The following is a 12,500-nucleotide window of genomic DNA, read 5'->3' as shown; positions in this document are numbered from 1 at the left end:
TATCAATTTGAGATTGTAAAAATATTTTCATTCTTCCACGAACATGATTCATTCCTTTCCATAAAGTCTTCTGCATACGATTGTTTTTCCTTTAAAATAAGGTATCTTTATTTTCAAAATTTATTGTTCTAAAATTATGATATAATTTAGAATAAATATTAAGAAGGGATGAAATTACTATGATGTAATATTTGAGTATTGTTACACAATTTAAAAATTATTCATGTATTTGAATCAATTAGAATTTTTATTGAAAAAACGTCAAAAGAAAGAAGGTAATATAGTTCTTTTTAAAATAACTTCATCAGTTGTTAACTTGTTAGGTAAGAGTTATCTCCATATTTAGACAAGTGACAAACGATAAAATGGTGTAGATAGAAGAGAAAGATGGTCACTACTCGATGTGAAGTTCTTATAGTCTGTGTCAATCATATAACTGAAACTTTCCATTTGAGACATCCGAGTCGTCATTGGTGTGGTATATATGGAAATCGAAAGTTCCTCCAAAAGTGAAAAATATAGTGTGGAGAGTTAGTTTGTAGAGTTTACTTTTCAACTAGAGCAAAGATTAACTAGTAGAGTGGTTCAATTAATGTCCTTTGCATTGTGTTGTTTGCAATGCTAACTATGAAGATATTATTCATGTTCTCATTGAATGTCCTATGGCAAGCAAGCAATTTATTGTATGTCAAAGATATGGCGCTTCGACAACATTACTATGTGGCAGAATTAATTGAAAAGAAGTAAACTCTACGAAAAGTATTGATAATATTAATTGAACCAAGTAAATGAGGATTAACACTTTGGAGAAGGTGCTTGAAAATTGTAAAAGTAAATAGAACTTTTCTACGAAATAAATAAATTACAATTGTTTTTTTTTTCTTAAATAAGGGAGGGCCTAAGTCCAAAAAAATAAAACAACCACAAATAAACTAAACGAGGAGAAGTAAACTCTTTTTACATTATAAAAAAAAAAAATCCATGTCCAATTTTATCAGGACAGATATTATACACAACCAAATCCATATTACCATAAGTCTACAACCAATATTAGCTAGACCATCCGTACACATATTTGCATGATTCACGGTATGTGTGTCAAAATTTCACCTCTCACTCATGTTCTAAACTTCGAGTATTCCTCTAGGAATTGGAAAAATTGCAAGTGACAAGTGTTACATAGAAAAATCAACACCTTTAAAAAAAAAATTGATAAATTACCCATCAAAATTTGGCATTATACTCCCCGAGCAAAACCCTAAAAATTGAAATGTCTACAAGTTAGGCATACTTAAGCATCACGTAGTCCCATGATATAGCTTTCAAACTGACTCAATTCATTTGATTAACTACAAAATTTATCTTTTTTTTTCTTTCTCTCTAACAAATTCTCACTATGCATTGCATTGCTGGGATTGGCTAATAGAGAGAGTACTACTTGCGTGGACAATACAATGAAAGAGATGTGTGCCTTATCCGAAAAGGAAACTCTTTGTAATGATTCTACTTAATTGAAATAAGAATGTAAATGAAATTTCATTGATTCACTCAATTAAGCATTACACCTTGGTAATTGGAATCTATGTTGATAGAGAGTAATTGGTAACAAAAGGAGTGTAATAAGAATAAGAACAATAGAAGAGAGGGACTAGAGAATCAGAGAGAAGAAGAAGAAGAAGTTACATCACATATTTCCAGGGGCGGATCTGTATGCATCTTAGTGTGGCTATTGCCACACCAATTTTTTTTCCAATTTTTTTTTTCACATGAAGGATGTCTGTAATAAGGAAATTTTAGCTAAATCTGAGAGCTTATTTTGTTCTAATTAGCAATTCTTAAGGTTACAAATGAATTTGGGATAGTAAAACTTGCTCAAATAAAACTACTATGACTATCATTTTGGATGAAATAAAACATAATATTTAATTTCTTTGGATAAATTGTTTGACACTATTATTTTAGCCACACTAAAAATCTAATCCTGGATCCGCCCCTGCATATTTCCCACCCTTTTTCCTTGGCTTTCTCTTATTTATAAGAGTCTATACTCAAATTTTCTATTATTTTTTTTTAGCAAAAAGGAAGATGCAGAGAGCATCAACCAAACTTCATTGAAAAGGAAAAAAGAAGAGTACAAAGAGGAAAAGGGGGACTAGGCCAAGACCTTTTCAATATTTAATAAACCTAAAGTTAGGTAAGCCCATCCTATTCATGGTGTAATCTCCCCTGATTATATCAGGGATGATACTATACCAAGACAAAAAATTGAGAGGCAATGATAAACCAAGATTAGCCATACCATCAGCACAAGCATTGCCTTCTCTATATACATGAGAAAAAGTGAAACCTATGGAATGTACAAAATTCAAACAGTTTTGCCATCTATTTCTTATGAACCAAGGGATGATTGAAGACGACTTTAGAGCCAAATAAACTAGTTGTGAGTCTGTTTCCAACCAGAGATAGTTGAAGTTCCTGCTTTGAGCAATTTCCATAGCAATGATAGCAGCCATAAGTTCAGCATGATAGGCATTCACATCTCCTAGGTTTTGAGCAAAGCATCCTATGCACACACCATCCTTATCTCTAAATATTCCACCAGCAGAAGCATTTCTAGGATTTTTAGTAGCAGCACCGTCCGTATTCACTTTGATCCAGTTGAAAACCGGCGGAGACCAGATCACCTCTTTTATCTGAGGGGCTTTGGGAGGGTGAACAGGGACTCTGAAGTGTTTCAAGATTCTAAATTCAGTCATATCAGGAGAAGAAGTTTTGGATGTGTTGCAACCCGATAGATATACAGAAGAGGTGATATTGTTGATGATGATTTTCCAGTGGATGTATTTGTCTTGGAATCTGGCTTGGTTCCTCCTAAACCAGATGGCAGAGATGATATTGATTATGCTGGCTTGAACCACCACTTTACACTGATGGGACCAGTTCCTCTTGCATATTTTCCAGACATCGTTGTAGTCAAGAATCTGGAATGAAATATTAAGAATGCTAGCTAACCAATTCCAAAGATGTTTAGCAAACATACATTCAAAGAACAAGTGAAAGGATGTCTCAGCAGCTTGGTTGCAGTTCGAACAAACAGAGGCCAAGGAACAACCTCTTACCATTAGATTTTCATCAGTGGGTATCCTCTGATGCATTAGCCTCCAAACGAGTAAAGATTTGCTGGGAGGGATATCTTTGTTCCAAATCAATTTGCTCCATTCAACATTCTGACCACCTGGAGTTTTGAACATATAAGCTTCCTTAAGTGTCAATTCCCCATCAGTCGTATTCTTCCATACAATCTTATCTGCAATATCTTCAAGAGGAAGTGTTACTTGCTGGATAATTGAATTGATTCCATGAAATTTAGTTTGAACAGATAAAGGAATTCTCCAGCTGCCATTGAAGATGAAGTCCTGCACTAATGCATGAAGGTTATTAGAAATGTGATCAGGTAAGTTAAAAGTTGTAGAAAGAGGAGCACCACACCAATTATCATTCCAAAAGTTCACATCTCCACCATTGCCAATCAACCAGCAAGATTGATCATTAGTATTCTCAAATTCATTTCTGATGCTGCTCCATATAGATGAATATATGTGATGTGATATAGGCTTTTTATTCCTTATGCATCTGCTTTTTAGGAGTAAAGCCCATGATTGTGAAGAGTTTCTGAGATCCCAACATAATTTAAGATTGGATGCTTCATTCAAAGACGTTAATGATCTAATACCTAAACCTCCTTGAGATATAGGCCTGCAACTTTTGTTCCAAGAGATTGTAACCAATTTTCTTTTATCCACATCACCACTCCAGATAAAATTCCTAATCCATTTTTCCAGATCATGAAGAAGAGATTTTGGCCAACAATACACTGATATACTATGTATCAACATACCTTGAATTACTGATTTTACCAGCTGGACCCTCCCGGCAATAGAAAGGAGAGATGCTTTCCAAGCAGCTAGCTTACTTTTGATTTTATCAGCAATAGGGGAAAGATGAATAGCTTTTGGTTTGCCCCTAAAAATAGGTACCCCCTAAGTAATTGAAAGGAAGGCTACCAATGTTGAAACCAATCTGAGCTGAGATTTGATGGATTCTTGCATTTGAAATAGATCCAGCATAAAAAGTTGATTTTGCAGGGTTCACCACTTGGCCAGAGATAGCAGCATACCTTTGAAATAGATCTTTTAAAGCTTGAATGGATGCTGCTTTAGCTTTGCAGAACACCATAATGTCATCTGCATATAAGGTATGAGAAGGAACTAGATGGTTTCTGGACCCTTTGATGAGTTCCAACTTTCCTTGTTCCACAAGTTTCCTGATGCTTCTACTAAGTACATCTTCTGCAAGACAAAATAAAATGGGAGATAGGGGGTCACCCTGCCTCACTCCTCTTTTGCATTTAAAATAACCATGTTGCTTACCATTGATAGAAATTGATAGATTCGCTGATTCTAAGATAGCACTGATCCAGCTGCAAAATTTAATATTAAAACCAAATTGTTTCAGCACTTTCAGTAAAAAAACTCCATTCTATAATGTCAAATGCCTTTGCAATGTCAACTTTGAAAGCAATATTTCCCCCAAAACATCTGTTATGAAGTAAATTGATAGCTTCTGAAGTGGTGCAAATGCAGTCTCTAATGTTCCTTCCTTGTATGAATCCTCTTTGTTCCTCAGATATAATGGACTTCATGATAGGAGCCATTCTATCAGCAAGGATCTTTGTTACTATTTTGAACTTGAAGTTAGCAAGAGCAATAGGTCTAAAATAATCCACTGTATATGCATTATCAGTCTTTGGAATTAAAACAATGGTATTAGAGTTGAAACAAGGAGGAAAGCATCCCTTTGTGAAGAATTCAGTGACAGCATTGCAAACATCATTACAAACAATATTCCAGAAAGATTGATAAAAGATAGCACCAAATCCATCAGGACCTGGTGCACCTTCTTTGTTTAGAGCAAAGACAGCATTCTTGATCTCCTCCTTTGAAGGTAACATGGTTAACATGGAATTAGTGCTGTTGGAAATCACATTAGGAATCACCTCCTCCACAAGCTCATCTACCTGCAAAACAGCGTTAGAAGAAAATAAATTTTGAAAATGATTTGTAAACTGTGCATCAATTTGCTCTGGATCATTAATTATGTCATCATCAACTCTGATAGCAGTGATAGGTTTGGTGTTGGCTTTGATCTTGGCAAGTCTATGAAAGTAACTTGTGTTTCTATCCCCTTCTAGATGCCATTTTGAATTAGCTCTTTCTTGCCAGAAGGCTTCTTCTTTATTAAGTGCATCTTCGAAATTGATTTGTGCTATCTTTTGTTGCTCTAATAAATCATCATCCATTCCTTGACTGTCTAGGAGCTCTTGAATGTTTGCCAACTTGTTCTCAGCTTCCTTAACAAGAACATGAACATTGCCAAATATATTATGATTCCAGTCTTTAAGTTTTAGCTTCAAAGCTTTGAGTTTCTGAGATAACACAAACATTGGACTACCAACTACAATGTCATTCCATGTTTCACTGACAATTCTCTTACAATCTTCATGCAGCAACCACATTTTCATGAACCTGAATGGTGTAGCTTTTGGAATTGAGGATGTTTTGAAATCTAGCAGAATGGGAAAATGGTCTGACTTATGTCTGGTTAAAGATGTTACTGCAAGTGAAACACAATTATCAAGCCAAAGTTGGTTGCAGATGGCTCTATCTAGTCTTCTTTCAGTGTGTCTGGCTCCTCCTCTGCCATTGGTCCAGGTAAACTGAACTCCTCTTGTAGGAATGTGGAACAAATTGTTAGTATCAGACCAGTTGAAGAATTTTTCCATAGGTAGTCTTGCAGGGTCAGAATTGCCTCTATTTTCATGTGAACCTAGAATCGAGTTGAAGTCTCCTATAGAGCACCAGGGTATATTGTGTTGGTTATGAATATTTTGGAGTTTGGTCCATAATTGTCTTCTAGTAATATAGTTGGTAGAGGCATAGACAGCATTAAAGCCATAGGTTAAGTTATTAACATTGATGGAAAATGACACTTGTTGATTGTCAATATCAATTAATGTAGGGTTTAGGTCTCTGGTACATATACACCATAGGTTAGGAGTGAGGTTGTTTCTATTGTTAAGTGCAAACATCTTTAGGTTAAGACTATTCAACCAGTAGTAAGGAAAGCTACTGAATTGAATCCATGGTTCAGCAATGATGATAATGTCAGGATTGTGTTTTACAATAAATCTTTTTAAAGCCAATCTTGTTGGGGACTTGGCTATTCCCCTAATGTTCCAAAAAAGACACTTCATTTAAAAGATAGTGGGTTAACTACCTTTGACCTGGTGACATATGTGCTGGAAGATTCATTGTTTTTCTTCTTCTTGATTTTTTTCTGGTTTGATTTGGAGGTGATAACTTGGAAGCCTGAATCTTCAATGTTGTGTTGGACTTCCTGTGCTATTTGTTGATCAATGTATCTGTGTTGTTGCTCCATTGTGACATCAGTTTCAGTACCTTCCTCCATGCATGCTAGATTGGCCCAAGAATTGTTGAGAAAATCCATGTCCTGCTGTATTCTTGCAGGAGTGTTAAGGGGTGTATCTTCTGTTGGTGTTTGATTCAAGGTGGGTTTGGATTTTATGGAAGTTTTTGAGTGCTGGCTATGTTCAGATTCCTGGCTGTGCTGTGATATTGGACTAGGGTTGGCTTTCTGGCTATTGTTAGGATTTTGGTTGTATGTTGGATTCTGGCTAGGTGTGGAAGTCTGGCTAGGGTTTTTATTTTGGCTAGAGCCTTGGGTAGACCTGTCACCAAATTGAGTGTTGTCAACATATTCTGAACCATCAGATGAGTATTCCTCATTATCCTCCCCTGCATCCCCATGGTTGAATTGCCCTGCTAACTGCATATCACCTTCTGCATTTGTGTCCTGCGCCACATCAGTATCATTTACAACTGCTTCAGTTTCTTTATTTAAAGGTTCCACATCATCAACTTGATTCTCTTCCTCTGTCAACTTGTTTTCCTCCTGATCAACGTTAATGACTTCAACATTCTTTCCCTTTCTATCTGTCTCCCTTCGAGGTTTATCTATAGTTTTGTTTGTTTCATTCCATTTTCTGCATTTGTCCAAGCTATGCCCCGTAATTTTGCAATAGTTACAGTAGGCAGGCAAGTTGTCACCCAGCTCCACAAAGAAAGCGTAACCTTTCCTTTCAACCAACACTTTATATTTTAAATCCTGTGATAAATCCATATCCACAAGAACCCTAGCAAAGTGCCCAAAGGTTCTATCAATGGCTGGTTTGCTGGTGACTGCATCAGTGCACAAGGGTGTTCCAACACTACTAGCAATGGCAAATAAGATTTTGGGTCTCCAATACTCTTGTGAAAGGCCATAGATACGGACCCACACTTGAGCAGAAGAGTTTTGAAGCAAGCTAGGGTTAAAGTCAGTTGTCCAAGCAAACAATTTCAAAATTCCAGGATTAAGATTCCATGATCCAACAGACCGTACACTATTAGCATCTTCTACAGAAGTAAATGTAAACTCATAAAATCCTTTACCTAGCGAGGTTATGCCCCATCTTCCCAGATTCTTCCAGACTGGTTGAAGTTTTGATCTTAGATAGTGCAACCACAGTGAGAGGCGTGGAGCCTTTAGGCCAGAGGATCCTAGCATGTAAGTTGTACTTGCAATCCTCCATACCTTTATCATACTCATCATCAGGGATTGAAATAGCAAAGTTGTCTCCTTTCTTGCTTGGCTTAGGAAGCTGACTATGGGGGATATCACAGACATTATTAAGTGCTTGGGCAAAGGTTTTGTTGAGAATGGGTTTGGTGGGTATTTGAGTTTTTGTAGCGATCTTAGGTAAATCATCATCCAGAAGGAATTTCCAAGGGATTTGGTAAGGTTTGGTGGCCATCAGAGAGGTTTAGAGTAAGGCGGTGGTGGTTGTGAATTGCTATCGAAGTTGACAATGAACAGTAAAAAAATCTCCAGAGCTCATTCTTATGTTCAAATAAAGAAGATGATGAAGGTATGGAGATGGTGTTGATACTCAAATTTTCTATATTGCTCCTTTAAGCTATTTAACTCATTACACTCTTGGACAAACATTTAAACTCCTATTATGAATGTGACACTTCCTCATTCACCAATATTATTATGTTTTACCAATATTGGTAAATTAATGACCAAATATCTCTTTTGATCCTTTAAGTTTAACAAAAATACTGGATTAATCCTTTAAGTTTTTTAAGTTTCAAATTGTTCCTTTAAGTTGTTAATTTAATACACCGATACCCTTTTAAGGACCTTTTTGAAACTTAAAAACTTAAAAAACTTCAAATGTATCAAATTAACAACTTGAAGGAACTATTTGAAACTTAAAAAATCTGATATTTTGATCAAACATAAAGGACCAAAAGAAGTATTTGACCTTAATTAATTATTAATTATTGAGTGTGACCAATCGAGGACTTCAATTTGCAATGCCAATCACGTTCACCACTTAATTTTCTGTCTCTGTCCCTTGATAAGTGATAATTTTTTTAAAAAATATTGTTCTAAAATAACTGATCCATTTCATTTTTCAATGCAATATTAATTATTTTTTTCCAATTATAACTCTAATTAACATCACTTTCACCACTCCCAATTCAATATATTTCACTTTACATTTATTATGATGGAAAATGCACCAATACTTGACAAGAGCATTTAAAATCATTTTTCTCTTTTCTTCACTTATACTAGTACATTTTTCTTTTCTTAATAAATGTGAAATGAACAAATAATTCACTTAATTTAGGATGGAGGTAGTACTATATAAACGTCTAATTACTATTTTGGAAATAAGTTGGGTTAATTTAAGGCTTTGAAGACCAAGTAGACTTGGTAAAAAAAAAAAAAAAAACCAAGGAGTAGGTTGGTCATAGCATCTTTTTTTTTTTTTTACAAAAGGTTGGTCATAGCTTATTAACCCACTTAAATTTCTATTTTGTCATATATATTTAAATAAGTAATTTGACATATGTAACTGTTTTGCGGTGGTCACGAGAAGAAATTTGCGGTGGTCTCTACATCTTCACAAAGTTTGTGACCATCGAAGCTACTACATATTTGCTTCTTATGTAACTGTTTTAGCTTTCACAAAGTTTTTTTTTTTTTTTTTTTTAAAGAAGCTTTCACAAAGTTTGTTGATGTCAAAGCAGCCACAAATTAAATTTGAGTTTCCTCCATACATTTTGTGGCGGCTAAAGCAATCACAAATTCAAATTAGAATTCCCCCCACACCTTTTATGGTAGAAAAATCCCTCACAAAAGTTTCTGAAGGTTTTTTTGGCTGGTAATAACAAGAAATTTGAATTTACAATTCCTGAAAGCTTTTTATGGCAGTAATTTGCGATGGTCTCGTGGCGGCGAATAATCTTTTTGAAGTTGTCAAGTAATATGTGTTTTTTATAGCGAAAATGTTGGCCTAATAGGTTTAAAATGCTTTTTTATGTCCAATAATATAACTTTTTTTAGCTAAAAAAAACTCATAAAAAAGTGTTATCAAGTTTGAGTCTCACATTGGCCAATTCATACATCCCTATAAGCGAGTCTGATCTATTTCCACTCCTATAAAATGCAGACCAAAAACTAACATTAATTACACGTGTCCATAACCTAATGCACTATGCACATGACCAAATTTATTTATTGGTGGCCAAAATTGGTCAGCAAATGTGACTAGACGAAATGAGAGAGGATTATAAAGGGGGTATAATAAAGTGGTGTGCAAAAATCACCCCTCAAGTGTAAAGGGTAGATACATGGATTATTAACTTGTGCGTGGATGATTATAATCTGAGTAGGATTCCACCATTTTGGTGCGGAAGAAACTCAATCATTCATTGACCCTGCAAAATGCAAATGCACAAGATAATGACATTTTTCCTCCCTTCCCAACTCCAACAAATAAGGGAAAACAAAAGCGGGTCACCAACTTTGGTTTATCTACGCATTTCACTTAGTTAGGTGATCTCAGTTGTTTAATCTTTATCAAATGATTAATATTCTGATTTCATAAAATATGTCTAAAACAAAAAATTGAAATGAAGATGGTCAAATTATGATCGAACGATTCATATTCATAACAATATTAGTGACAATTTATTTCTGTCTTAATTCATCTTCCTCCAACAAAGAAAACTTTGACATAGATAATGTATAATATAACTTAGCAATCCATATTTGACTAATGATTTATCTAGTGATTAACCTTGAGTAATTCTTGTCTAATTAACTTCTCTTATAATTTAAGTTGATGAAAAGTCAAGTTAACAAACTTAAAGCATTAAAGAAAGCCAAGAAGTTACAACCCCACGTATCTTTCTTTCATTGGACATATTCATTTAATATAAAACAAAGTGCAATGCTTTCCACCAACAAAAGAATAAAGAAAGCATAACGGTAATAGAAAATGTTTGCCAATAAAATGCCACACATCTTATCTCAAAATACAAAGATGTGAAATTTGGTTATACGTAATTGATTAAAACAGTCAAAAGTTTTGGCTAGTTTGTTGTATATGAGGGAGACAGAAAGGGTAACATCATAGTTGAGTTTGTAATTCTAAAAATGGCTAAACCAATATGTGATGGTTTTCAATATGTCAAATTCTTATTGGTTTAGAGAATATTAATTTGTAAAAGAAGTCTTTGTGACTTCAGGGTCATGACTTTTACTTCACAAAGAATGGTTGGGAATGACTCATACATACCTATTCTTATCTATTTTCTAGAGTAAGGTAAAGCAAAATTGGTGGCAGTAAAAGTATTCATTCACTATTTGTCCTCTATTATACCTCTGCTCAACATCTATTATTGCACGGATGAATTCATCAAATTTGAGGGTTTAATTAATCCTTCTTAAATACTTTGTTTGTTAAATTAACAACAAAAAAAAACTTAGAATTAAACTTGTACGCGCACATACAAATTTTAGTTGTGTTAAAAAACTTAGAATTAAACTTGTACGTGTACATACAAATTTTAGTTGTGTTATTTTTTTGGTACAAATTTCAGTTGTGTTATTATTTCTACACACAAAAACATACATAATATTTTTACACCGAATAGAGTCGGCATAAGTGTTGATGTTATTATATATGTTTTTGTGATTAAACAACATTTATGTTATTATTTTTAGGTCTTATTGTAATCAATTATGTTATTATTTTTAGGTCTTATTGTAATCAATTAACCATGAAGGTTTGGTAAAAAAAAAATAACCATGAAGGTGTAAGTACTATTTGAATCAAGTGAAATTCTATTATTGCACGGATGATAAAACAAAAATCCTTTCCTGTACATTTAAATTTTTTGAAATTTACCTTTCTCAAATCAATTCAGGCACATATCCACATTGAACACAATAGAGGCAGCCACCCCCACTACTGAGTTACACCCTCCGGTCACTATTATAAGCAAAAAACAATATTGTAGGTTCATTCATTTAATGATGTATGTGGTCTTTATTATAGACCACATACATCATTAAATGAATGAATCTAGAATGTTGATTTTTGCTTATAATAGTGACCGGAGGGTGTATGTTGTTAAGCGTTTTTGGATAATTTTATTTATGTTCTCAATAAAAATTAAGTTATTACCCGACAAAAAAAGTAATGAACAATTTTATTTGTGAATAACCAAATACACAACAATACGGGAGATAAATTGTTGAATGCTTGATAATTTACATGCACATACAAACATATATTTAATAGTGTTAATAATGGAAGAAGAAAAAAAATCATACAACAATTCTAGAATATGATTACTTGTGTAACCAAAAAAAGAATATGATTACTTGTTGAGAAATAAAATTCATATCTTTTTTTTAGAGAAAATAAAATAAAAATAAAATTCATATCTGATTATGTGTCTTTAATTTCTTGTTATAAAATAATATAATTTTGCTTAGCGATATAAAATTATTTTTTCATGAATGCATTGATGTACTTTCTTATATAAACATTTTATAGCATATGATCTCTTATATATATACACTCACACATATCATATGATATTGTCCCCTTTAGTTAAAATTTCTCAATCCGTCACTGAATCATTCACATATTTAATGAGTGAAATCTGAATCTCGCAATGGAACACTATATATACGAAGGAATATGATGACAATGTAAGCTTAAATGTAAAACATGTCTAAGCTAATTAAATTAAAAGTAAACTTATATATCATCTCATTGGACGCCATAATTGATGGTACATGATATGTATTGGCAAATGCACTAGTGTGTGTCGTGTGTGATTAAAGGTAGATATATCATCATGGTTTTTCAGAATTATAATGAACAGTGTCAGGTGGAGAGAGAAAGATAAGAGTTGGTGGATGGACATAATTAGTCGTTGGATGGCATAAACAAGTCAACCTAAATGAAAGATACCTATAGTTTAGTAGCTAGTTCCATTCCATTAGGA

This window comes from Medicago sativa, chromosome 2 (genome assembly GCF_051527215.1).
Source record: "Medicago sativa cultivar Bolivia chromosome 2, Bolivia_mono, whole genome shotgun sequence".
NCBI lineage: Eukaryota > Viridiplantae > Streptophyta > Magnoliopsida > Fabales > Fabaceae > Medicago > Medicago sativa.
Note: the sequence above shows the minus strand (reverse complement) of the source record.